Raw genomic sequence first — 25,085 nt, forward strand, 5'->3', positions numbered from 1 at the left:
AATACCCACTTCCTAGTTGGCTCACTCGCCTGCTTGGCAAGTTTGCACCTGCTGTTGACAAGAGACCCCAGGTTCCTGACACAAGGAAATGTCCATAGGTTTGCTTAAGTAGCATCTTGACACAGCAGCTGGCTTTCCCCAAGACAGCAGCTGTCTGACCCAAGACAGTAAGGTAGAAACTGCAGCACCTTTTATGATCTAGCATCAGAAGCTACATTTCACTTCCATGATACTTTTTTGGTTACACAGACGAGCCTTATTCAAATTTGGGAGATTTTTAGACAAAGTGATGGATACTATGAGTGAAGGATCATTGGGGACCATTCTGGAGACTGGCTATCACAGCAGCTTTGGAGAATACAGTCACTGAGTCCTGCTAGAGAGTAGGAAGAGAATTGGGCGGTTATTCTCTCCTGTCCTCATGGAATAAAAGGTTTTGGCCAATCTTCTGGTTGTTTGCAGAATCTGGAAGAGGCAAGGAATTATCTGAATGTAGATTCCACAGATAACTGTCCATTCCTTGGGTAAAGAGAGTTATGGGATATTGGCCACATTTTTTTTTTCTAGAATGATGATAATGATGATGGTGATAGCTGATGCTTTGTGAGCTCTTATGACATACATAATTTTATTTAAATATTGCAATACTATGAGATATGGAAATACAAATTTATTTTCCCAATGTAAACAACTCAAGAATGGCAAGGCCAAGCTTGGGATCTAGACAGGAAGGTACTATATCTATACCACTCCTCCTACAAGCAGTGAAACAAAGACCACCATTTGTCCTCCTTACCTAATTTTCCACAGATCTCTAGAACTATGGTATTTTTTTTTCCTTCCAAGTTATTCATGGCAGATTACCTTAGAAAGGTCTACCAATGTCCATTAGTCTATCCAAAATTGCGATAATTTCCATCACACTGTACACAAATCCACCAATATACCACTCAAAAAGAAAAAAAAAATCAGTGGAAGGGCTTTTATTTGGAAGATAAATTTGCATTTTCATTAGTTTATATTTCAAGAGTGCAAATCCTTCATAAACTTTACTTCATCAACCACTTTTTAACATATCAATTTATTGAGATATTAAGCATTGAAGACTATTGGCAAAATGGCCCTGGTAATTCTTCCCATCCCTTGCAATGTGACTTTGCTATGATTTTCAACAAAAAGTGGGATTTACTTTGTTTTCCCTCAAATCTAGATTTGGACACATGACTTTCTTTGGCCAATGAGCTATTCAAAAATGCTATATGAGCAGAGGCTTGACACATGCTCACACATTATGACTTGCCCTCTCTTGCTTTTGGAAATCTTGAGAGCACTCTATGAAGAAGCCCAAGCTGCAAAGACTACAGGGAGGAAACATAAGACACCTTTGACTGACAGCCGGCTGAACACTAGTCATGTGCATAAGCCAACTTTGACCATCCTGCTCCAGCGAGCCACCAGCTGACTGGAGGTTTACGAGTGAGTCCAGACAACACCAGTGAAAGAACCATCCAGCTGAGACCAAACCAAACTCAATCTGCAACAAACAATGCACTAATACCTGACCATTGTTTTAGCAGAAAAAAATTAATACAGGAATGATAAGAGATGATGCTATAGGGTTTTTCAAAATGTGGTATGTTTATTAGACCACCTCTAACAGAATCATCTGGGCTGTGTTAAAAAAAAAAAAAAAAAAAAAAAAAAACGTCCTGGGACTTCCCTGGTGGTTCAATGGTTAAGACTTTGCTTTCCAATGTAGGGAGTGGGGGTTCGATCCCTGGTCGGGGAATTAGATCCTACATGCCTCAGGGCCAAAAAACAAATGTAAAAATAGAAATAATATTGTAACAAACTCAATAAGGACTTACTTAAAAGAGATTTTTTAAAAAGTTCCTATTTTCACCTCCTGAAAAACTAACTAGCATCCCAGAGAAATTGAAGTGACGGCTAGAAATCTATCATTTTATTTAATTTTGCTTGTGTTTCATTTTTTTTACTTTGTTTTATTTTCTTTCTTTCTTTTATGTTGCTGTCATACAAATGAAAGCTTACATCCACTTATCAATTTCTCCTACCCCCACCCCCACTTCCTGGCAACCCAACTTTACTCTCTTCCTGAGTTTGACTTTCTGTTTTCTTCCACACTTAAAGTGATATGGTGATGAATATGGTGATATTCATTCATCTTTCTCTGTCTAGCTTATCTCAGCATAATTCGCTCCAAATTTACCCATGCTGTCACAAATGACAGGATTTTCTTCTTTATAAAGAGTATTCCAATCTCATTTCATATTTTCTACATCTGTTCTTCCCTAGGTGAACACCTACCTGTTTCCATGTCTTGGCTACTGTGAACAATGCTGCAATGAACATGTAAGTACAGATAGCTCTTTGAAGTAATGACTTCAAGAACCCGTCATTTTAAACCAGTCCCCAGATGACTGCTAGGCACATGAACATATGATAACTGAGTCTTCACATCTTATTGCAGGAGGCAGTGAACGCATGTCAATTTAGATGAAGAAGGCTCTGCTTGGAGGACTGTGGCAAGGAAAAATTTGCATTTTAAGAAAATTATAGGGAATTCCCTGGTAGTCCAGTGGTTAGGACTCAGCACCCCTAGTCAGGGAAGTAAAATTCAACCAGCAGATCACTAACCCCTCCTTCAGAAAAGAATAAAATAAAATAAAAAATAAAATAAAAAAGAAAGAAAGTTAGTTTTGTTTCATTTTTCTTTTTTTTCTTTCCCTTCCTCCTTCTCGCTCGCTCCCCATCCCTTTCCCAACCCCAAACATTTCATTATTGTTTTCAATTTCAATAGTCCTAATAACTCTTTATTTTACTTTCAGTTTACATACTAGTTTGATAGCTCCCAGCCTTGGTAGTTTAGCCTAGGCTCCAGGATGATCTCTGAAGAACCCTTGGAAGAGATCCATATCAAACAACCAGGACTGGATAAAGCGTGAATTCCTATACTTTAACAGTGATAAAATGCTAAACAGTCTATTATCCTGGGATGAAAACAGCAGGTGTTACAAATATAAATTCTATGCTGAAGCTCAAGAGACACAAGAATAAAACAGGCTGGATAAATGTTCAGGTTTATTAATCCTGTAAAATACATATTGTCATGATATGTATCTAATTAATAGTTTGCATCTTTCTTTAGGGAGTTTCAAAAATTTCCAAGGTATCAGCATTCTGGCTTCTTACTCCTACAATGATTTCAAGACAAATATTGCTCATCAGCTATAGCTTTAACTAGAGTAGATATCCACACGAACGGTGCCCAAAGGTACATTCCACCAAAAAAAAGTTTTTAACCAGTCTGCCAGAGATCCTTAAATAGCATTAGTTTTTTTTTTTTCTCTGCATTTAGTAACTGCTTTTGAGCATCTACTCTATTTCAAGATAATTGAACAGCGAAGATGTAAACAATTCTTATACTGAAAACACTTACAGCCTTATTAGGAACAACAAAGGAATTTAAGGTTACAAATCAACATGGTAAAGGTTATGTGGGGAGGGGCATGTAAAGTTGCCTAGAGAATGGGAGAGAGAGAGAGAGGCAGAAAATGAATGAAGAGAGTACCACCTCTTAAATCTGCCTGGGGAAAATGGAGAAGGTTTCACAGGCATCTTAATGTTTGGACTTCATCTCAAGGAAAGATACACAGGCATCCACCAAACAGGAAAAAGAAATACACAGGAAAGCATGAAAGGACATGGCTCACCAGAGGAAGTGCAAATATTTGAGCACATCTGGGGCTCATTGTATAAAAGAGGAGAGAAAGCTAAGGAAGGCTAAATGCGCAGAAGCCAGTCTAGGAAGATTTTTCTGTATATCACTAATAAATTTCACCCACATCCTATAAGTGACAGGGAGTCAGGGAAGAATGGAGTTAGTTCTTTGAGTTAAGGTATCAATACCCTTATTTAAATGTAAATGTTTTACCCAGGAATATTATTGTAATGTCAGCTCAATAGAACCAGTTAATATCTTTGTAAAAGACTAGCCAATTGTCACTTTAGGAGAGAAGCTTAATTCAGGATTAAAAGGCAATACTGAATTACACACTTTAAAATGGTTGTAGTGCTAGTGCTCAGGCACTCAGTCATGTCTGACTCTGCAACCCCATGGACTGTATGTAGCCGCCAGGTTCCTCTGTCCATGGGATTCTCCAGGCAAGAATACTGGAGTGGGGTACCATTTCCTTCTCTGGGGGAATCTTCCCCTGGAAGATCTGGTTAAAGCCATGAATTTTGTACCAATTAAAATTAGGGGGAAAAAAAAGACAAGGCATTTTAGTAATTGTAGGAAGAGAGTAAAAGGACAGAAAATAAGGTATTGTGAGAAAGTTTAAACTACAACTTTTCAAAATTTAACTCAGAGAAATGCAAAACTTCTCCAGTAAGAACACTGGTGTTTTGTTCTTTTTTTTTTAATTGAATGATTAGAAAAAAACATGATTACTGTAAAGTTGAACAGAATATTCATCCCTGAATGGCATTTCTCATTTTCCTTCTGAAATCAAACTGATGCTTATCATGAAAGCCTCAAAGCCACAGTGGCGATGGCAGCTTCTTTCGGCTTCTTTGTGAAGCACAGCAGAGAAGCATGGGCGCAGGGAGGGCCTCTCATTTCAAAGTCTTTTATACTGATGAAATCCAAAACGTTAATTAGACTTTCAATGCTTCTTTTTACATCCTCACTTTCATTAGTTTGTCCCCAATCCAATCAAATGCTGGACTGTTCCAGTCTCCACTCCAAAGACAATTTCATTTATTCATTCGTTCATTCAGGAAAACACACTGTGTGTTCACCCTGCAGAGACCATGCCCTATGCATAGGGACATGATCTTCTGCCCTCAAGAGACCTTTGGTGTAATATGAGATAAATTTAAATATTTGCAATACTATGTGGTGAAGGATAATGATAGACACATATATAGATAGAGACAGATTTGCCTAAAAAAGGAAGTAATCATTAAGTAGAGAGAATTGGCTTCTCAAAAAAAAAAAAAAAAAAAAAAGGAAGTAGTCAATAGTCAACCCCAAGGATTTCTGAAGGGCTTCCCTCATAGCTCAGTCAGTAAAGAATCTGCCTGCAATGTAGGAGACTCTGGTTTGATTCCTGGGTCAGGAAGATCCCCTGGAGAAGGAAATGACAACCCACTTCAGTATTCTTGCCTGGAGAATCCCAGGGACAGAGGAGCCTTGCAGGCTAGAGTCCACGGGGCCATAAGAATCAGACACTTAGCAACTAAACCACAAACAGGATATCTGAGAAGGATCCTGTAAGGGAAAGCTTTTCATTTGTCCTCAAAGGATGGATTAGGTAAACTGGTTTTGGATTTTGTGCCCTGGTGATTCCTTTAGTAATATGATTTCCTTTAATTGTTAAATAACTTACTTAGGTTTTCTAATGATTATTTGCTCATTGTAGAATATTTAAAACAAGCAAAACTGAAATAAAATTCCAGAGGTAGACACTATTTTAATTCAATTTTAGGAGTAAGCCTTCCTGAAATTATTTTCTTTTCTCTTTGCTCCCATTCTCTCTCCTTTTTTCATGTAGATTCTTAAATAAGGAACATATTGCATGCAGAGTTTTGCCTCATGTTTTCATATTTATTACATTACCCCAGTTTCATATTCATCAACTATTCTCTAATTCAGAATTCAAAGTTTTTAATGGTTATGTATGATTTCACTCTAGATTTGCTATGTTTTAGGGTTACCTGGAGAAGACAATGGCACCCCACTCCGGCACTCTTGCCTGGAAAATCCCATGGACGGAGGAGCCTGGTAGGCTGCCGTCCATAGGGTTTCGAAGAGTCAGACACGACTGAGCGACTTCACTTTCACTTTTCACTTTCATGCATTGGAGAAGGAAATGGCAACCCAGCAGCAGCAGCAGGGTTACCTGGAAACAGACTCTGAGATGAGGTTTGCAGGTTGGAAGTTTCACTGGGGAGAACTCTCAGAAGGCTGCCTATAAAGCATTGAGGGAAGCAGGAAGGGGCAGAGACAGAGCTTGGAAAGTGATGCGGCTGCAATGGAGGCCTCAGCCCATCCTAACGGGGAGTTTAGCTGGGTCCTTCAGAGTTGTGACAAGCAGAGCTGCCAACCCACAACTGTCACTTGCCATCTGCTCCTACAAGAATGAAGTCACTAGCCGCTGTGGTTGCTGACCTTCAACATACCCTCAAAGAAGTTCTGGGTGGAAATCAAGAATGAGTCACTTAGTGCTCCAGGAAAAACTGGCAGAACGGGTCTTCATGTAGATATTTTCAGGAAGTTTTGTGAGTCCAATTTCTTGTATCTTCTTATATCTAGAAAAGCACTGAAATCATTAAAGGAGACATATGCTCCTGGTGACTAGCAGCAACCTTCTGCAAAAACATGTGCCTGACTGACTGCACATACTCCCTTCACCAAAATAACATATATACTGATCCTGCCCCCCATATACACCACTTCCTTGGAGCAGTTCCTCAGAGCTATCTGAGGGGCTGTCTCCTGGGCTATACTCCTCATTTTGTCCCCAATAGTACTTAATTTACGACTCTCATATTGTGCAGGCTTCCTGGTGGCTCAGCGGTAAAGAATCCACCCTCATGCAGGAGATGCAGGAGACACAGGTTCAATTCCAGCTTGGGAAGATCCCCTGGAGGAGGAAATGGCAACCCACTCCAGTATTTTGCCACTCCAGTATTCTGGCCGGCTACAGCCCATAGGGTCACAGAGTCCAATGAGACTGAGCATGCAGTTACGTTGAGCATTTTTTTTTTTTTTCCAATTGACAGAAGCAAAGGGGCCAAGCCTCTGTATCCTTGTATGCAAATAGTCACTGAATGTCAGCTGATAAAACCTGGGGTAAGACAGCTTTCTTCAACCAACATCTTTCCTGTCAGAGGGACTCAGCTGTGTACGGTCAGTAGCCAACCTTTCAGACAAGAGGCGGATCAGTACCTTGGCCCTGAAAGGGAAAATGGGTGTCAAACCACTTTAACTACCACACATTATAGTTCACTTATCCCTTGTCCTGTTGTTGAACATGTAGAGTGTGTTTAGAGGATGAACAGAAAGGGAAGAAAAGAGATCATTCCAGGTCAATGAGACAGTGAAACAAAAGCCCAGATGCATGGGGGAAAAAGAAACAACAGAAAATTAGGAAAACATAAACTTCTCAGAGTAGGGGAGAGGACTATAAGCAGACAGTGATGAGATGAGTGGGAGGGGATGGTATGGGCAGAGCCAGGTCACAGATGGGAGATGATCTTGTAAGAAATGGAAGATACTGAACGATTTGCTCTGGTTGCATCTGTTTAGTGAGGGCTGCTTCTGCTCAGGGGCACGACATTCTCTCTCAGTGCCCCGCTGGGAGACTGAAAGGTGGATGGTTACTGCCAGAACCTTTGATGCAGTCATCATTTGCAGGGACCTCTACAGCTGTGTCTGTCTTTAATCAACTGTAGAGAGAGCCTTATCCAACACAAGGGACCTCCAGTCTCAACCCACCTCTCTTCCTCATGTGGACAAGGGTGGCCCTTGTAGAACTATAACCAAGTTCACTGAGGCATAGAAGGGGCCCGTGTAGTCCCAGACAGAGGCCATCAGTCAGTTCAGTCACTCAGTCATGTCCGATTCTTTGTGACCCCATGAACTGCAGGACACCAGGCCTCCCTGTCCATCACCAACTCCTGGAATTTACCCAAACTCATGTCCATTGAGTCGGTGATGTCCTCCAACCATCTCATCCTCTGTCGTCCCCTTCTCCAGCTCTCAATCTTTCCCGACATCAGGGTCTTTTCAAATGAGTCAGCTCCTCGCATCAGGTGGCCAAAATATTGGAGTTTCAGCTTCAACATCAGTCCCTCCAATGAACACCCAGGACTGAGATTCTTTAGGATGGACTGGTTGGATCTCCTCGCAGTCCAAGGGGCTCTCAAGAGTCTTCTCCAACACCACAGTTCAAAAGCATCAATTCTTCCGTGTTCAGCTTTCTTTATAGTCCAAATTTCACATCCATACATGAGTACTGGAAAAACCATAGCCTTGACTAGATGGACTATTGTTGACAAAGTAATGTCTCTGCTTTTTAACATGCTGTCTAGGTTGATCATAACTTTCCTACCAAGGAGAAAGCATCTTTTAATTTCATGGCTGCAATCACCATCTGCAGTGATTTCGGAGCCCCCCAAAATAAAGTCAGCCACTGTTTCCCAATCTATTTGCCATGAATTGATGGGACTGGATGCCATGATCTTAGTTTTCTGAATGCTGAGCTTGAAGACAACTTTTTTCACTCTCCTCTTTCACTTTCATCAAGAGGCTCTGTAGTTCCTCTTCACTTTCTGCCATAAGGGTGGTGTCATCTGCATATCTGAGGTTATTTATATTTCTCCCGGCAATATTGACTCCAGCTTGTACTTCATCCAGCACAGCGTTTCTCATGATGTACTCTGCATAGAAGTTAAATAATCAGGGTGACAATATACAGCCTTGAGGTACTCCTTTTCCTATTTAGAACCAGTCTGTTGTTCCATGTCTAGTTCTAACTGTTGCTTTCTAACCTGCATATAGGTTTCTCAAGAGGCAGGTCAGGTGGTCTGGTATTCCCATCTCCTTCAGAATTTTCCACAGTTTACTGTGATCCACACAGTCAAAGCCTTTGGCATAGTCAATAGAGCAGAAATAGATGTGTTTTTTTTTTTTTTTTTTCTGGAACTCTCTTGCTTTTTTGATGATCCAGTGAATGTTGACAATTTGATCTCTGGTTCCTCTGCCTTTTCTAAAACCAGCTTGAACATCTGGAAGTTCACGGTTCACGTATTGCTGAAGCCTGGCTTGGAGGATTTTGAGCATTACTATCAACCAGAAGCAAATATACAAGATACTCCAACTAGAGGTAGAGAGGAAAGACACCCATGCCTGGGGCTTCCTTGCTCACCCACCACCCCATGTGGACTGGCCAAGATAGAGAAATTCCCCTCTAAAAAGACAAAACAACAATTTCCTATTTAGTGTCCAAATAGTTAAATTTATCCCCTTAATTGATCAATTAATTGGTTAACTGACTTTGGGAAATGGAAGAGCTGAGCTGAGAAGAGCCAGCATAAATAGATCATGGTGGGGATTTTTTTTCCTGAATGCCAGGCAGGGTGAGTGAAATTGCAACACACAGTTCTGGCCGCTCTGGTTATGAATTAATAAAGATCTTGGTCTTAAAGCAAGAAATCCCTGTTGTTTAAGTTTGTCAGGCTTTATTAAGTCAGTGGTTCTGTGCTGATTGGGAACAGGGTGGGGCTAGCAAGAGAGCAAGTGTGTTGCCATGGTGACAAGAAGTCATTTGCGTGGGTACAGCAATTGTCTTGATTCTAGGAAGTTTATTTAGAGAGGCTTATGTGCTGATGGGCAGAAATGGCTCTGAATCTCTCAGTATTATTATGGCATCAGGGCTACAGATCACCATCCTAACAGTTTTCTGGTATCCAAGCAACTAAAATATTCTTGACATGCTGAGAGAATCCAGGAGACTCCTATAACCCTGGCACTTGTAAAGGAAGCAAGGTCTAAGGGTTCAGTCAGGGAGGCTCAAATGCTATTGACTCGAATTCAGAGATGTGAAACCCAGCAAAATCGAGACAGCAATGTTCATGCATTCATTCAAAAATATGTATTGGGCAACAGGTGCCAAACGCTGTTCCTAAGTCCAGGATGTTTTAAGTACCACTTTTCACCCATTGTGCCAGGTAAGGCAGGTGTATTCACATACTAGGCCCTGCAGAAGGGACTTGCTACAGTCTATGACAGGGGAACCTGGCAAGAGCAAGTGACCTATGTGCCACAAAATACGGGGTGGACCATACACCAATGAACCTTGCTAGGGTGGGAAGAAGTTAGGCTAACAGGGCTGCATTCCTAAATGCAAAAGTCTGTATTGTAGCTTTGCACAAACACAGTATCATGATGCTTCTCAGCAGATACTTCAAAAATACTGTTGTGATACTTTAGAGGTGCTTTAAACAAAAGAGAAAACAAGGGAAAAAGAAGACAAAGAAGAGGCTTATTGCATGGATTATGCTGATTAAAAATATGTTAATTGTCAAGTAAAAATTCTTCCAGATAACATATATCATTATTAAAAACTCTTCCAGGTAAAAATTATTTAGATTTAGGGAAGATTTAAAAACCTTTTTGAGACACATTTGTCGGTTGACAGACCTATCTGTATTCCTTTAAGCATGAAAATGGCTTAAGAGCATAAAGAGACACCCCAGAACAGGGCTTGGTGTAGTGCTTGGCAGTGGGGCTGGGGAAAGTTGATTACACCTCAGTGGTCAGGGTTTCATTTGTGAAATGAGCATTTGGGTTGGAAGATCTCCATTTCTAGTTGTATCCAAGGTTCTACGGCACTTAAAATAACATCTTCTAACCAAAGAGTTCCCAAGGATCTAATTCCCTTACAAAACAGCTGGATGGTCATTAGCACATAGCTAAAAGGTAAGATTGCTTCTATGCCTGGAAGAAACACAACCTGCTGAGTTGGCAGTCATATGGACTCCTTCAGAACAAAAATAATTTGTAATGTTTCTCTTTCACACTTGACTCTCCATAAACAAGATAAAATGACAACCCTCAGGATAGGAGAAAATATTTGCAAATGAAGCAACAAAGGATTAATCTCCAAAATGTACAAACAGCTCATGGAGCTCAATTAAAAAAAAAAAAACTCAATAAAAAAAAAACAGGTGGTAGACTTAAATAGACATTTCTCCAAAGAAGACATACAGATGGCCAAGAGGCACTTGGGAAGATGTTCAACATCACTAATTGTTAGAGAAATGCAGATCAAAACTGCAATGAGACATCACCTCACACTGGTCAGAACGGCCATCGTCTCAAAATCTACACACAAAAAGTGCAGGAGAGGGTGTGGAGAAAAAGGAACCTCTTTGCATTGTTGGTGAAGATGTAAATTGATACAGCCACTGTGGAGAATAATATGGAGATTCTTAAAAAAAAAAAAAAAACTAAGCACAGAACTACAATTTGACCCAGCAATGCCCGCTACTGGGCATATAGACTGAGAAAACCATAATTCAAAAAGACACACGTATCCCAGTGTTCACTTCAGCCCTATTTACAATAGCTAGGACACAGATGCAACCTATATGCCCATCAACAGATGAATAGATAAAGAAGATGCGGTACAGACATACAATGACATATTACTCAGGCATAGAAAGGAACAAAATTGAGTCATCTGTAGTGATGTGGATGAAACTAGAGTCTGTTACACAGAGTGAAATAAGTCAGAAAGAAAAAAAACAAATAACATGTACTAACACACATACATATGTATAGAATCTAGAAAAATGGTACTGATGAACCTATTTGCAGGGCAGGAATAGGGACCCAGACATAGAGAATGGACCTGTGAACACAGCTGGGGACGGAGAGGGTGGGACGAATTGAGAGAGGAGCACTGACAATCATACGCTACCAGGTGTAAGACAGACAGCAGGTGGGCAGCTGCTGGGTGACAGGGAGCTCAGCCTGGTGCTCTGTGATGACCCAGAAGGGAGGGAGGGGGGGAGTGGGAGGGAGACTCAACAGGGATATATGTATACATAGTAGGGCTTCCCTGGTGGCACAGACGGTAAAGAATCTGCCTTCAATGCCGGAGACCGGGGTTTGATCCCTAGATTGGGAAGATCCCCTGGAGAAAGAAATGGCAACCCACTTCAGTATTCTTGCCTAGAGAATTCCATGGACAAAGGAGTCTGGCGAGCTATAGTCAATGGGGATGAAAAGAGTCGGACACAACTGAATGACTAACATACATACACGCACATAATATATAGTAATTAATGATTCACATTGTTGTATGGCAGAAGCCAACACAAAATTATTATACTCACTTCAAGTTATACTCTAATTTTAAAAGATAAAATTAAAGAAAGAATCACTGTAAACATCAAAACAATATAGCAGAACTGTTCCCTTGAGACAGTAGAAAGTCCTGAATCAGAAATGAGGGGTTCTGCCACCTCCCCCTCCACCATCTCTCATGTGACCTTGAGCCAGCCACCAACACCTTCCAACCCTCAGTTTTCTCTTCTGAAAACTGGGCATAAGGACTATCATTTGGGATTTAAAAACGGAAACTTGAAAAGAACTATTCTGGTATTATAACACTTTCTATGGAGTGCCTTTAATCTCCTTCTTTGAAAATAACTTATTTCACAGAATGACAAGAAGACCCAGTATTCTATTACAGCTCTCAAGAGAATGCACAGAGCAGATGTTGAGAATGACAAGGTTACCCTTACAGATGCTGGGGAACAGGAAGGAAATTAAACTACTGCTTCTAGAAACTACTCACTGCACATACTTAATCAGTTTTCTTTTTTTTTTTTTTTTCATTTTCAGTATGAAAGGCATGCTATTGTTTTCTTTTGTTTCCTTAAAACCAGGAACAGTATTAGCTCTCTAGAAAGGTGATCCTTGGATCACATTTTCCCATTTTGTGGCTCACAGAATAAAATTATCCTGGTGGTGGTGGTTCAGTTGCTACATCATGTCCAACTCTTCATGGACTGTGGAGCCCTGCCAGGCTTCTCTGTCCCTGGGATTCTCCAGGCGAGAATACTGGAGTAGGTTGACATTTCCTTCTCCAGGGGATCTTCTCAACCCAGGGATCAAATCCAGGTCTCCTGCATTGCAGGCAGGTTCTTTACCTACTGAGACAGGAAGAAAGCACTCTCCTAAACATATAAAACAAATCCCCGTAGTTTATTGTCCAAATGTAGTTTTACTGAGAGCCGAAGTCTGGTTCCAAACCTTGGTCCTTTCCTTTGTCTGCTTGTGACTGGATGCTGATAAGAGTGACATGATGAACAGACAAGAGAGATCCAGTGCCTAGAACATGGGCTGCATCATTTGCCCCTTAAATTCTTCCATGTTCCCCAATTCGGATACCAGGGGGTAGCATGGGAATGTAAACTCGAAATGAAAAGGAGGGATGGCTGCACAGGGCACAGATGCCAAGTGAGGCTGTCCTCATCTTCACTATCAAAGCCTGGACTATCTGGAGATCCAAGGCCACTCTCAAATACTAACTCCTTGGAAGCTGAGAGACCTCCTTTAATTAGCAATTACGCCTTTTGAAAAAAGCCTCTTATTTTTCCAAGAAACCAAAGCACACCCAGTACATTTTAATGGTATGTTTCAGAAAGTTAATCCAGGGCAAATTGTAGGATACTTTTATTCAACAACAAAATAAAGATTGTACTCCCTGTTCCCAACTGGGAAACAATTAATCAATTAGTTGCATCTGCAATAGTTTGCATAAAGTGACTATTAGGAGCAAAGATTTAATCTCAAATCTCCAGAGCTATGTTTCAGTTTTTCTTTCTTTTGGATTAAAAGAAAAGCAAGACAACAATATAATTAAGCATTGTTTCTAAAAAGAAGATGGTCTCCTCTCCAATTTTTTTTTTTTTAAATTATGAAAGTATGACAACACATTTACAGGAGAGTTGGAAAATACAGAACAAGGTTAAGTGTTATTCAGTTGCTGAGTCATGTTGGACTCTTTGTGACCTCACAGACTGCAGCATGCCAGGCTTCCCTGTCCTTCACGGCTTCCTGGAGTTTGCTCACACTCATGTCCATTGAGTCGGTGATGCTGTCAGCCACTTCTCCTTCCTTCAGTCTTTCCCAGCATCAGGTTTTTTCCAATGAGTCAGCTCGCCACATCAGGTGGCCAAAGTATTGGGGCCTCAGCTTCACCATCAGTCCTTCCAATGAATATTCTGGATTGATTTCCTTGATGATTGACTGGTTTGATCTCCTTGCAGTCCAGCGGACTCTCAAGAGTCTTCTCCAGTACCACAGTTTGAAAGTATCAATTCTTCAGTGTTCAGCCTTCTTTATGGTCCAACTCTCCCATCCGTATGTGACTACTGGAAAAACCATAGCTTTGACAAGACAAACCTAAATGCTGTCTAGGTTTTTCATAGCTTTCCTTCCAAGGAGCATGTATCTTTTAATTTCATGGCTGTGGTCACAATCTGCAGTCATTTTGCAGTCCAAGAAAGTAAAATCCATCACTATTTACACTTATTCCCCATCTATTTGCCATGAAATGATGGGACAGGATGTGAGAGTTGAGTGCAGAAAGCTGAGTGCAGAAAAATTGATACGTTAGAATAAGACTCTTGAGAGTCCCTTGAACTGCAAGGAGATCCAACCAGTCCATCCTAAAGGAAATCAGTCCTGGGTGTTCACTGGAAGGACTGATGCTGAAACTCCAATACTTTGGCTACCTGATGTGGAGAGCTGACTCATTTGAAAAGACCCTGATGCTGGGAAAGATTGAGGGCAGGAGGAGAAGGGGACAACAGAGGATGAGATGGTTGGATGGCATCACTGACTCAATGGACTTGAGTTTGGGTAAACTCCAGGAGTTGGTGATGGACTGGGAGGCCAGGTGTGTTGTGGTTCATGGGGTTGCAAAGGGTCAGACACCACTGAGCAACTGAACTGAACTGATGGGACAGGATGCCACAATCTTAGTTTTTTTAATGTTGAATTTTAAGCCAGCTTTTTTTCACTCTCTTCTTTCACTCTCTTCAAGAGTTTCTCATTGCTTTCTGCCATTAGAATGTTATCATTTATCTATCTATCTATCTATATATATATTACAATCATTTTTTGAGTAGATAAATTAAGATTTTTAGTTGGAGTTTCAACATTAAACTCTCAAAAGTTAATAGAATGAAGAAACAAATAAGTAGAAGAATATAGTAGACCTGAAAAGCACTGTAAACCAATTCAACATAATTAAGAATTACACAATTTTCACATAGCAGCAGGATACAATTCTATTCAAGTTCCCAAAGACTGTACACTAGGAGACACTCTAACGTATCTAGGGACATAAAACAAGGTGCAAAGTCTTCATGGTCTGAAAATATTGAAATCACACAGAGTCTGCATTCTTATCACTGTGGGATTATGTTAGAAATCAACATTGAAAGATAACTGAAAATAAACCACATATTTTCCAAGTGCAATGTGTCATTTACCAAGAGAGATCTTCAACTTAGCCTTCAAAAGCCTTAATAAAGCTAGACTGCAAAAAACAGGGTGATTGCAGAGAAGAAAGCATTTATAGGAGAAATTAGTTATCAAAATGAGAAATTAATATTAAAGATACTTTAAATAAAATCACATGTATTAGTAGGTTTCTTTGTTATCATACAGATTTATTACAGTAAAAGTTCAAAAATGCTTAAAGTTCAAAAAGTTTTATCTACATTTAACTTTTGTAAACTGTTTCACACAGAACGGAACCCTACATTTCTTATTTTGTCATATAGAGTGAAGGAAGTCAGAAAAAGAAAAAAACATATATGTACATATATATTGTATATTGACCCATGTAACTGGAATCTAGAAAAATGGTACAGATGCACCTATGTGCAGGGAGGAATAGAGACACAGAAGTAGGGAATGGACATGAGGATGGTGGGGGCTTGGGCATATGAACTGGGAGGCAGGGACTGATGTAAGCACACTGCTATATGCGACAGAGATAGCCGGTGGGAAACTGCTGTAGAGAGTAGGGAGCTCAGCTCGATGTTCTGTGGTAGCTTATGTGGTGGGATAAGGGGAAGTCCAAGAGGGAGGACATATATGTATAGATACAGTTGATTCACTTCGTCACGCAGCAGAAACTAACACAACATTATAAAACAACAATGCTCCAATTTTAAAAAAAAGAAGTGAGAAAAAAAGGAGTGAGTGACATGTACAGAGTTCACAGCAATTTCACTGGCTTGTGGACAATCAGGATAGAAGGGGCCACTGAGGTTTGATGCTTTCTCTCCTTTTCTCTTTTAACATTTACCTCATGTCCACCATGTGCAATTCTCTGGGAAATTTTAGAATCGCAAAGTCCCAGCAGAGATTGTTTTCTCCTTGCTCATCCTTTGCTAGAACTCTTTGCTGGGAAGAGTCTTCAGTCAGAATAAAGACTTTTTTTCTGGCCTTCCTTGCTGCTAGACGTCACTATGTCACTTAGTTCTGGCCAGCGGGATGTAGGCAGAAATGATGCATGCAGCTTCGTCAAGGTTTCCTTCAAAGCAGAAGGTATGGCTTTCTCTGTTTGTCCTCTTTCCTGCCAGCTAGGATGCAAATGTGGGGGCCAGAGATGGAGCACAGTTCAGTTTATAGAGCAGAGGCCTCACAATGAGGCTCTTGGGTCTCTGATGGTTGTGGGACACCCATACCAACTGGAAACCACCTGTTTAGACTTCTACAAGGGTCAAAGATATGCCACTCTGCTGTTTAAAACACTATTATTTTGGACTTGCAGCCTCCCAGAGCTAGTCCTAACCTCTCTTACTTGACTCTTCCTTCCAGAGAACTTAAACATACACCTGTAATTCTCTTGCTTGGTGTCAGAAGTCAGAAACAAGGTTTTGCATGTATACCTGATCTGGACTAGTTCGGAGTACCCTCAGCTCCCTTGAAAGTCATTGGCTACACTGGACTTCACCTGGGTATACTCACATGGTCTCAAACTTTTGCAAAGGCCACTTGGCATAGAGGTCACAAACTCAAATATAGGCATCAGAGAGAGCAGAGGACTGGCCCTATGAATGGTGTGGTCTGGGGCAAACTGGAGATGCATCCCAGCTTAAAGCAGTGTGCTGCTACTGAGTCCCCATCCCTGGCAGTCACACTGCCACTTAAATTCCATGATGACAAGTCTTCACATCTCAAGAGCCATTGGAAACCTGACTTTTCATAGGGAAGTGCACAAGTTTTAAATTTTCACAACTGAATTTTTTTAAAAAAATTAATAATTATGTGGATCAAGTAAAATTTGGCTTTGGTCAAGACTTGGCTTCCTGGCTGGCAGTTCACAACAAGTTATAAGTATGGGGAAAAGGTGTTATCAGCTATCATACAGCTTAGTGCATATGCTCCCAACACACCAAAAAAGTCATTACTGTATGGAGAGAATTTAAACTGTTAAAAATGTGAAAGAAATGTCAAAAGTACCTAAAAGGAGGCTCATAAATTATGAAATATATGTAAAGTTTTATTTAACTTCAGATAGTGTAAAAATAGCACCACTTTACCTCCCCATGCTCGATGAAGATGGAAACTAAAAACTGAGATACTTTATTTAGATGCATTATCTGGGGGACAGAGTTAACTCTCTCCATTTGTGTTCCTTGGCATGTGTTAGTACCAGCCCCCTATTGCCAGATACAGGTAAACTCTTCTGTCCACAGCATATCCCATTCCCAGCAACAGAGGACCAAGGACCTAAGCCTGAGGTCTCTCATTTGGGGAAAGCGCCTTACCTCATTTTCTAAGGCATCAGCTTCCCTGGTCTCCACATGTCCTCATGATGTTAATTACACACCTGCCCGTTGGTGCTGGCCTCTCAGGGATGCAGATGTGGGACTGACAGCAGGCCAGCCACAGACTTGGCGGTCTGCCAGAAACCACAGCATCCATCTAACTCCTTTCCGCACCTAACACTCCTCTTCTGCAATTAACCCCCCCACCCCGCCATCCTCCCTGCAAAGAAGGAATGCCAAAGGCATTACTGCGCAGCAGGCAAAGCTCAGCATGGCTGCAGGGCTAAGGAGTCCTGGTGTTTCTGAAATTTTTATTCTAGGTAAAATTCACTCTCTAGCAACCTGGAGCTGCCTTAGCTTAGCTTAGCTTAGCTGCTCTCAGGACCAATCATAAATAGTTTTGACCTCTCGGTTTAGGATGTCTCCTAACTGTTACAAAAGCATATGCTAATGCAAACCCTGCTGGGGTGGGTTTTATTCCAGTTAAGTGAAATGCTCCCCAGAGACTATGGATTGAGATCCAACTACTGAGGGTAGAGCCATGGAGGTCAGGCCCTTTAAACCAATCAAGCTCCAATTTGGTTGCATAAACTGAGCAAAAACACACAATATAAAGACTGAAAAGGCATTTTTCATTTTCTTTACACTTCTAATTTTCAGTCACCTGGGATACAAGCCTTCTGCAGAACATGGTTTGCCAGGTACGAGGCCCACTTTAAACACAGCCCTGCTGTGCTGCTTTGTAAAATGAATATTTTTTTAAATTTAATTTTTATTTTATATTGGACTATCACTGATTTGGGCTTTCCTGGTGACTCAGACAGTAGAGTCTGTCTGCAATGCAGGAGACCCAGATTTGATTCCTGGATCAAGAAGATCACCTAGAGAAAGGAATGGCTACTGACTCCAGTATTCTTGCCTTGAGAATTCCATGAACACCAGAGACTGGTAGGCTACAGTACATGGGTAGCAAAGAGTCAGACAGGACTGAGTGACTACTGTTTTCACTTCCCATAATTGATTTAAAATGCTGTGTTAATTTCAGGTGTGTAGCTAAGTGATTAAGTTTTTTATATACATAAAAGAAGGGATATATATCCATTCTTTTTCCCATTCTTTCCCACATAAGTTATTACAAAATATCGAGTAGTGTTCCCTGTGCTATACACTGGGTCCGTGTTGACAATCTGATTTATTCATTGTAGTATGTACATGTTAATCCTAAACTCCTAATTTATCCCTCCCCAGAATGTTTCTTCTTTGGTAACCATAAATTTGTTTTCGAAGTATGTTACTTTGTAAAATGGATATTTGCAAACAGAATGATTTCTGCATATTGATACTCTTATAATTTAAGATATATTCATCTCAAGATTTAATGTATATTACAAAGATACATGGGGCTGCTCCAGTGGCTCAGTGATAAAGAATCTGCATGCAAAGCAGAAGACACAGGTGATGCAGGTTCGATCCCTGGGTCAAGAATATCCCCTGGAGGAGGGCATGGCAACCCACTCTAGTATTCTTGCCTGGAGAATCCCATGGACAGAGGGCCTGGTGCGCTGCAGTCTATGGGGTGGCAAAGAGTTGAAAACAACTGAAGTGACTGAGCATGCACACATAGGCACAATGATCCATACACTCCTCCCTACAGGCATATTTTCCAAGGAGAAGCAGTTAATGATAATGAAGAAGTGGCAATGACCACTACAGCAGGACGGGGCCACGATCTACCACCGGTTGACAGGGGACTCCCAAGTAGCTTACTACCAGATGTGTGCTGCGCGCAGGAGCCAGGGAACTTGCAGGAAGCGTGGAATCTCAGGCACCAAAGGATGGGAATTGGGTAGAAGTGCAGAATTCTAGGCCTTAGTCAGAATCAGAATCTGCATTTTAACAAGACCGATAAGTGATTCCTCTGCACTGACTAGAATATGAAAGGTAGCATACAAAGCTAGCCAAGGAGGTGTGGTACCTACATAACCCATGTCCTAGAGTAGACACTCGGTCTGGAGAGAAGACAACTGCCATGGAATCCTAATTACACCATCTAAGAAATTACTTCTCAGTTTTCCACATCTGTAAAATGGACATAACAACACATCTCACAAGATGGGAATATTTACTTAATAAACTATAAACAGTTGTTCCACAATAAGTGGTCTTAGTATTATCCACCCACATTCTCTTGAGTACAAAAATATCATGAGTCCATTTGTTGAATATCTCCCCCTTTAAAGAGTTCAACTTGAAATTCCCTTGAAGTGTTGGCTAGAAATAAGGACATAAGGCCACTTGCCTAAATCTGAAAAGCCAGAATAAGTATGGGTACAAATGATTTTCTTTTGAGTAGGAAGGCAGTCTGTAGAACTCTGACTTCTTCCTGAGCCCATGGTAACAAGCTGAATGCAGTACATAGCAAAGAAAACTATTGATAAATACTAGAAGTGATTTTTTAAAACTCATCTTACATCCATTCAGTTCAGTCGCTCATTCGTGTCTGACTCTTTACAGCCCCATGAATTGCAGCACGCCAGGCCTCCCTGTCCATCACCAACTCACGGAGTTCACTCAAACTGATGTCCATCGAGTCGGTGATGCCATCCAGCAATCTAATCCTCTGTCGGCCCCTTCTCCTCCTGCCCCCAACCCCTCCCAGCATCAGAGTCTTTTCCAGTGAGTCAGCTCTTCGCATGAGATGGCCAAAGTACTGGAGTTTCAGCTTTAGCATCAGTCCTTCCAAAGAGCACCCAGGACTGATCTCTTTTAGGATGGACTAGTTGGATCTCCTTGCAGTCCAAGGGACTCTCAAGAGTCTTCTCCAACACCACAGCTCAAAACCATTAATTCTTTGGCGCTCAGCTTTCTTCACAGTCCAACTCTCACATGCATACATGACCACAGGAAAAACCATAGCCTTGACTAGACGGACCTTTGTTGGCAAAGTAATATCTCTGCTTTTCAATATGCTATTTAGGTTGGTCATAATTTTCCTTCCAAGGAGTAAGCGTCTTTTAATTTCATGGCTGCAATAACCATCTGCAGTGATTTTGGAGCCCCCCAAAATAAAGTCTGACACTGTTTCCACTGTTTCCCCATCTATTTACCATGAAGTGATAGGACCAGATGCCATGATCTTAGTTTTCTGAATGTTGAGCTTTAAGCCAACTTTTTCCCTCTCCCCTTTCACTATCATCAAGAGGCTTTTTAGTTCCTCTTCATCAGCATAGTCTTAAAATATTAACTCTTCACACTAAACCAAAGGCACAATGAACAAGTGAAGCAGAAAAATGGAAATAATGACAAAAGATGAAGACAAAATTTAACCCACTGTTATTTAGTTCAACTCCATTAGGTGAACACACCAAAAAACTATGTAAATCCTCTCTCCCACCTGCAGATGTCACTGGGTACAGATTATAAGAAGGAAAGTTTCTTTTCTCAAATGGTCAGAACAAACTGTTAATTTATTTTATGAAAACTGCTTCTTCCCATTTCAAATCCTCTCCACCCGATGAAGCAGGTCAAAAAATCTTCTGGTGATCACTCATTTCAGTTACACTACTGAAGTTATTATGTATAGCTGGATTTAAGGAAATTAAACAAAAACAGATACACTTAAAGTTTTCTGTATTTGAAGCTGGAAGAGTTTCATCAACACACCCTTTATAACAAATTCATTTTTAGAAGGCTTTCAAATGAATGCACTGCAATCTGCAGTTTCAATGGGCAAATGAACTTGAGTCTTCCACCAAACAGATGAATCAATTACAGTGCATGGAGGTTGTCTTGTTTGATATAGGAGTTCAGTGTGGCTTGAATATATACCTATTTGCCATTTAAGATATACAGTATCTACATGAGACACACACCTGTGTGTGGACTAGAAAATAAACGGGTGCATATATGTGATAGTATCATTATCATGCCTACTGTTGTTTCATGAACGTGAAAGTGAAAGGAAAGTTGTTCCTTCATGTCTGACTCTTTGTGACCCCATGGACTATACTTGCCAGGCTCTTCTGCCCATGGGAATTCTCCAGGCAAGAATACTAGAGTGGGTTGCCATTTCTTCTCCAGCGATCTTCCCAACCCAGGGATCAAACCCGTGTCTTCTACATTGCAGGCAGACCCTACCGTCTGAGCCACCAAGGGAAGCTATAATAAGCTTTTGACAAATGATCTCAACTGGCTCGACCTTGGTTTCTTCAATGGAAGATGTTAGTATGTGAGATAATATTTAAAATCTCAAACAAGTCAAATGTTTATGATTCTAGGCTTTTAAGGTAACATTTTCATTGAATACCCTTCTCTACCTTTGATTTATCTTTGTGTGCATACATGCACGCTACCTTGCTTCAGTCATGTCTCTTTGCCACCCTATGAACTGTAGCCCACCAGGTTCCTCCTGCCTTGGGATTCTCCAGGCAAGAAAACTGGAGTGGGTTCCCATGTCCTCCTCCAGGGGATCTTGCCAGCCCAGGGATTGAAGCAGGGTCTCTTATGTCTCCTGCATTGCCAGGCAGGTTCTTTACCACCAGCTCCACCTGGGGTGCTTTTGATGTATCTTTATTGTCCTTAAAATCAATAATATACAAAAACTAATTAAAATGACTACTTTTCCCAGGCAAAGAATTAGTTGAATACAGCTTTGTTTAAGGGAAATGAATTGCAACTAATGAAATTTTCAACAAATGATAAAGACAATAAGTGTTTTTCTATCTCTGAGAATTGTGAACACCTCTGTGGAGGGGGCTTTTTTGAATATCAGTCACAATTACTGAGGAGCCAGGGCATCACTCGAGACCAAGACACCCTCTGGTCAGTTTCCTCATTTCCTCGGCGAGTGACAATGAAGTGGATCAAGCAACTACCTTTGCAAGGAAAGAGCACTCCTCCTTGCTGACAACTCACCTTCCCTGCTTTATTCCCTAAACCAGCCCTCCATTTTTTTTGTTGTTTTCAAATTGATTTTTGGATCTATTCTGCCAAGTCCTTGCAATGTTGCTAATACCCAAAAATATAAACTTACAGACAAATGTGCAGGAGAAACAATTTGTAGTGAAAATTATCGCTTGCTTTTCTGAAGTATAAAGAGAAAGCTTTCACATTTTAAAATATACACAATCTATTGGGCAGAGTCAGGTTTACTTAAATCCCTGTTGCTATCATTTGCGTGAATCTATATATGTTTAGAAACCACAGGAAAATGTCCTCATCATTTTTCCCCTTAAGATTACATAGTACAACAGAATTCAGATACTAGAATTAGATTAACCATTACAGACTGACCTGTTGTTGAGAGTCCCATCCAATAACTATGGAATAACACATTTGTCCTGAAAGTAGAGGTATTCTCATAACTAAAGATGTAACTATCAATCCTATGAGATCCTATAAATCTCATAAAATATCTAAATTTTCTAATTGTTGTTTTTTACAAAATCCATTTCCCACTAGAAAAATTGTGAATGGCATTTCTCATAACGTTGTCTACATTGAGAAGATAATTACCAATGGGTCACATGTTCTACAAGAAGATTTTATCAAGTTTTCTCTTTAGTAAAGGGTTCCCTGTCTGTACACTGTGACTTCTGAACCTGTCTAGCATCTGCCTCCAGGGATTCAGTTTATTTTTGCTCAGGATGTAGGCTTCTCTGCACTAAATACCCAGAGTCTATATCTCAGCACATGGCACATTCAGGCCCATAGCAAGGAACACAATGCAAAGGACATGTGGTGGGCTGACTCTCTAAATACACTGTGAGAGAAAAATGATTAGCTACATATGTCTGTGACTTACTGGTCAGCTGGAAGAAGACCCCTAAGCCTGGGGACTGAGAAAAAAGGAAAGAAGACACATAGAAGTTAATGTGAGAGAAAGACAGCGCAACCCTGCTCGTATGCAGACTGAGTGCAGCTTCACTGTGTAATGGATATTTTATGACTTCATGGTTTGGACAAGTGGTATGGAGGTTTTCAATCAGATTTTTAAGACTTGATTTAAGTTCCTTGTTCCAAATAGAAAAAGGAGTACGTCAAGGCTGTATATTGTCACCCTGCTTATTTAACTTATATGCAGAGTACATCATGAGAAACGCTGGACTGGAAGAAACACAAGCTGGAATCAAGACTGCCGGGAGAAATATCAATAACCTCAGATACGCAGATGACACCACCCTTATGGCAGAAAGGGAAGAGGAGCTAAAAAGCCTCTTGATGAAAGTGAAAGAGGAGAGCGAAAAAGTTGGCTTAAAGCTAAACATTCAGAAAACGAAGATCATGGCATCCGGTCCCATCACTTCATGGGAAATAGATGGGGAAACAGTGGAAACAGTGTCAGACTTTATTTTTTTGGCTCCAAAATCACTGCAGATGGTGACTGCAGCCATGAAATTAAAAGACGCTTACTCCTTGGAAGAAAAGTTATGACCAACCTAGATAGTATATTCAAAAGCAGAGACATTACTTTGCCGACTAAGGTCCGTCTAGTCAAGGCTATGGTTTTTCCTCTGGTCACATATGGATGTGAGAGTTGGACTGTGAAGAAGGCTGAGTGCCGAAGAATTGATGCTTTTGAAATGTGGTGTTGGAGAAGACTCTTGAGAGTCCCATGGACTGCAAGGAGATCCAAGCAGTCCATTCTGAAGGAGATCAACCCTGGGATTTCTTTGGAAGGAATGATGCTAAAGCTGAAGCTCCAGTACTCTGGCCACCTCATGAGAAGAGTTGACTCGTTGGAAAAGACTCTGATGCTGGGAGGGATTGGGTGCAGGAGGAGAAGGGGACGACCGAGGATGAGATGGCTGGATGGCATCATGGACTCGATGGACGTGAGTCTGAGTGAACTCCGGGAGATGGTGATGAACAGGGAGGCCTGGTGTGCTGCGATTCATGGGGTCGCAGAGTCGACACGACTGAGCGACTGAACTGAACTGAACTTCCATCCTCACATGCCCTTCCTGGTAATACTCAGCTCATCACTATAGTAATTCAAAAGGGCAATGTCAACTTATTTGCAGGGAAGAAATGGAGATGCAGACTTAGAGAAAGGATTTGTGGAAACAGCAGGGAAAGGAGAAGGTGGGACAGATTGAGAAAGTAGCACTGACTTATATACACTACTGTATGTAAAACAGATAGCTAGTAGGAAGTAGCTGTATAGCACAGGACGTCCAGCTCGGGGCTCTGTGATGACTAGAGGGGTAGGATGGGAGGAAGGCTCAAGAGAGAAGGGATATATTTTGGGACTGATTCATGTTTTTGTACAGCAGAAACCCACAAACACTGTAAAGCAATTATCTTCCAATATTTTTTTAAAGATATTCGGTATCTTCCTTAAAAATTTGTAAAGAAAAAGTATATTTCATTCACAATCTCTACGCTTCTATTGGGGCTTCCAAGGTAGCTCAGTGGTAAAGAACCCGCCTGCAGTGCAGGAGATGCAGGTTTGATCCCTGGGTTGGGAAGATCCCCTGGAGAAGGGAATGGCAACCCACTCCAGTATTCTTGCCTGGAAGCTTCCATGGAGAGAGAAGTCTAGGAGGCTACATACAGTCCATGGGGTCACAGAAGAGTCAGACATGACTTAGCAAATAAACAACACCCTTTTCCTGTGTGGGGAAGAAAGAGGGGAGGCCATGGCAAGGGAAGAATAACTCGTTTTATCAGGTGATGGAGCAACCTCTTTG

The 25,085-nt window shown here is 41.0% G+C and overlaps 1 protein-coding gene across 3 annotated transcripts in view; it reads right to left on the reverse strand.

The window, feature by feature from the left end:
- The window catches only part of CTNNA2 (catenin alpha 2), a 1,396,988-nt gene that overhangs the window by 668,231 nt on the left and 703,672 nt on the right, over positions 1-25,085 (reverse strand). The gene's annotated exons all lie outside the window — the stretch shown is intronic.

The sequence above is a fragment of the Capra hircus genome, chromosome 11 (genome assembly GCF_001704415.2).
Source record: "Capra hircus breed San Clemente chromosome 11, ASM170441v1, whole genome shotgun sequence".
Lineage (NCBI taxonomy): Eukaryota > Metazoa > Chordata > Mammalia > Artiodactyla > Bovidae > Capra > Capra hircus.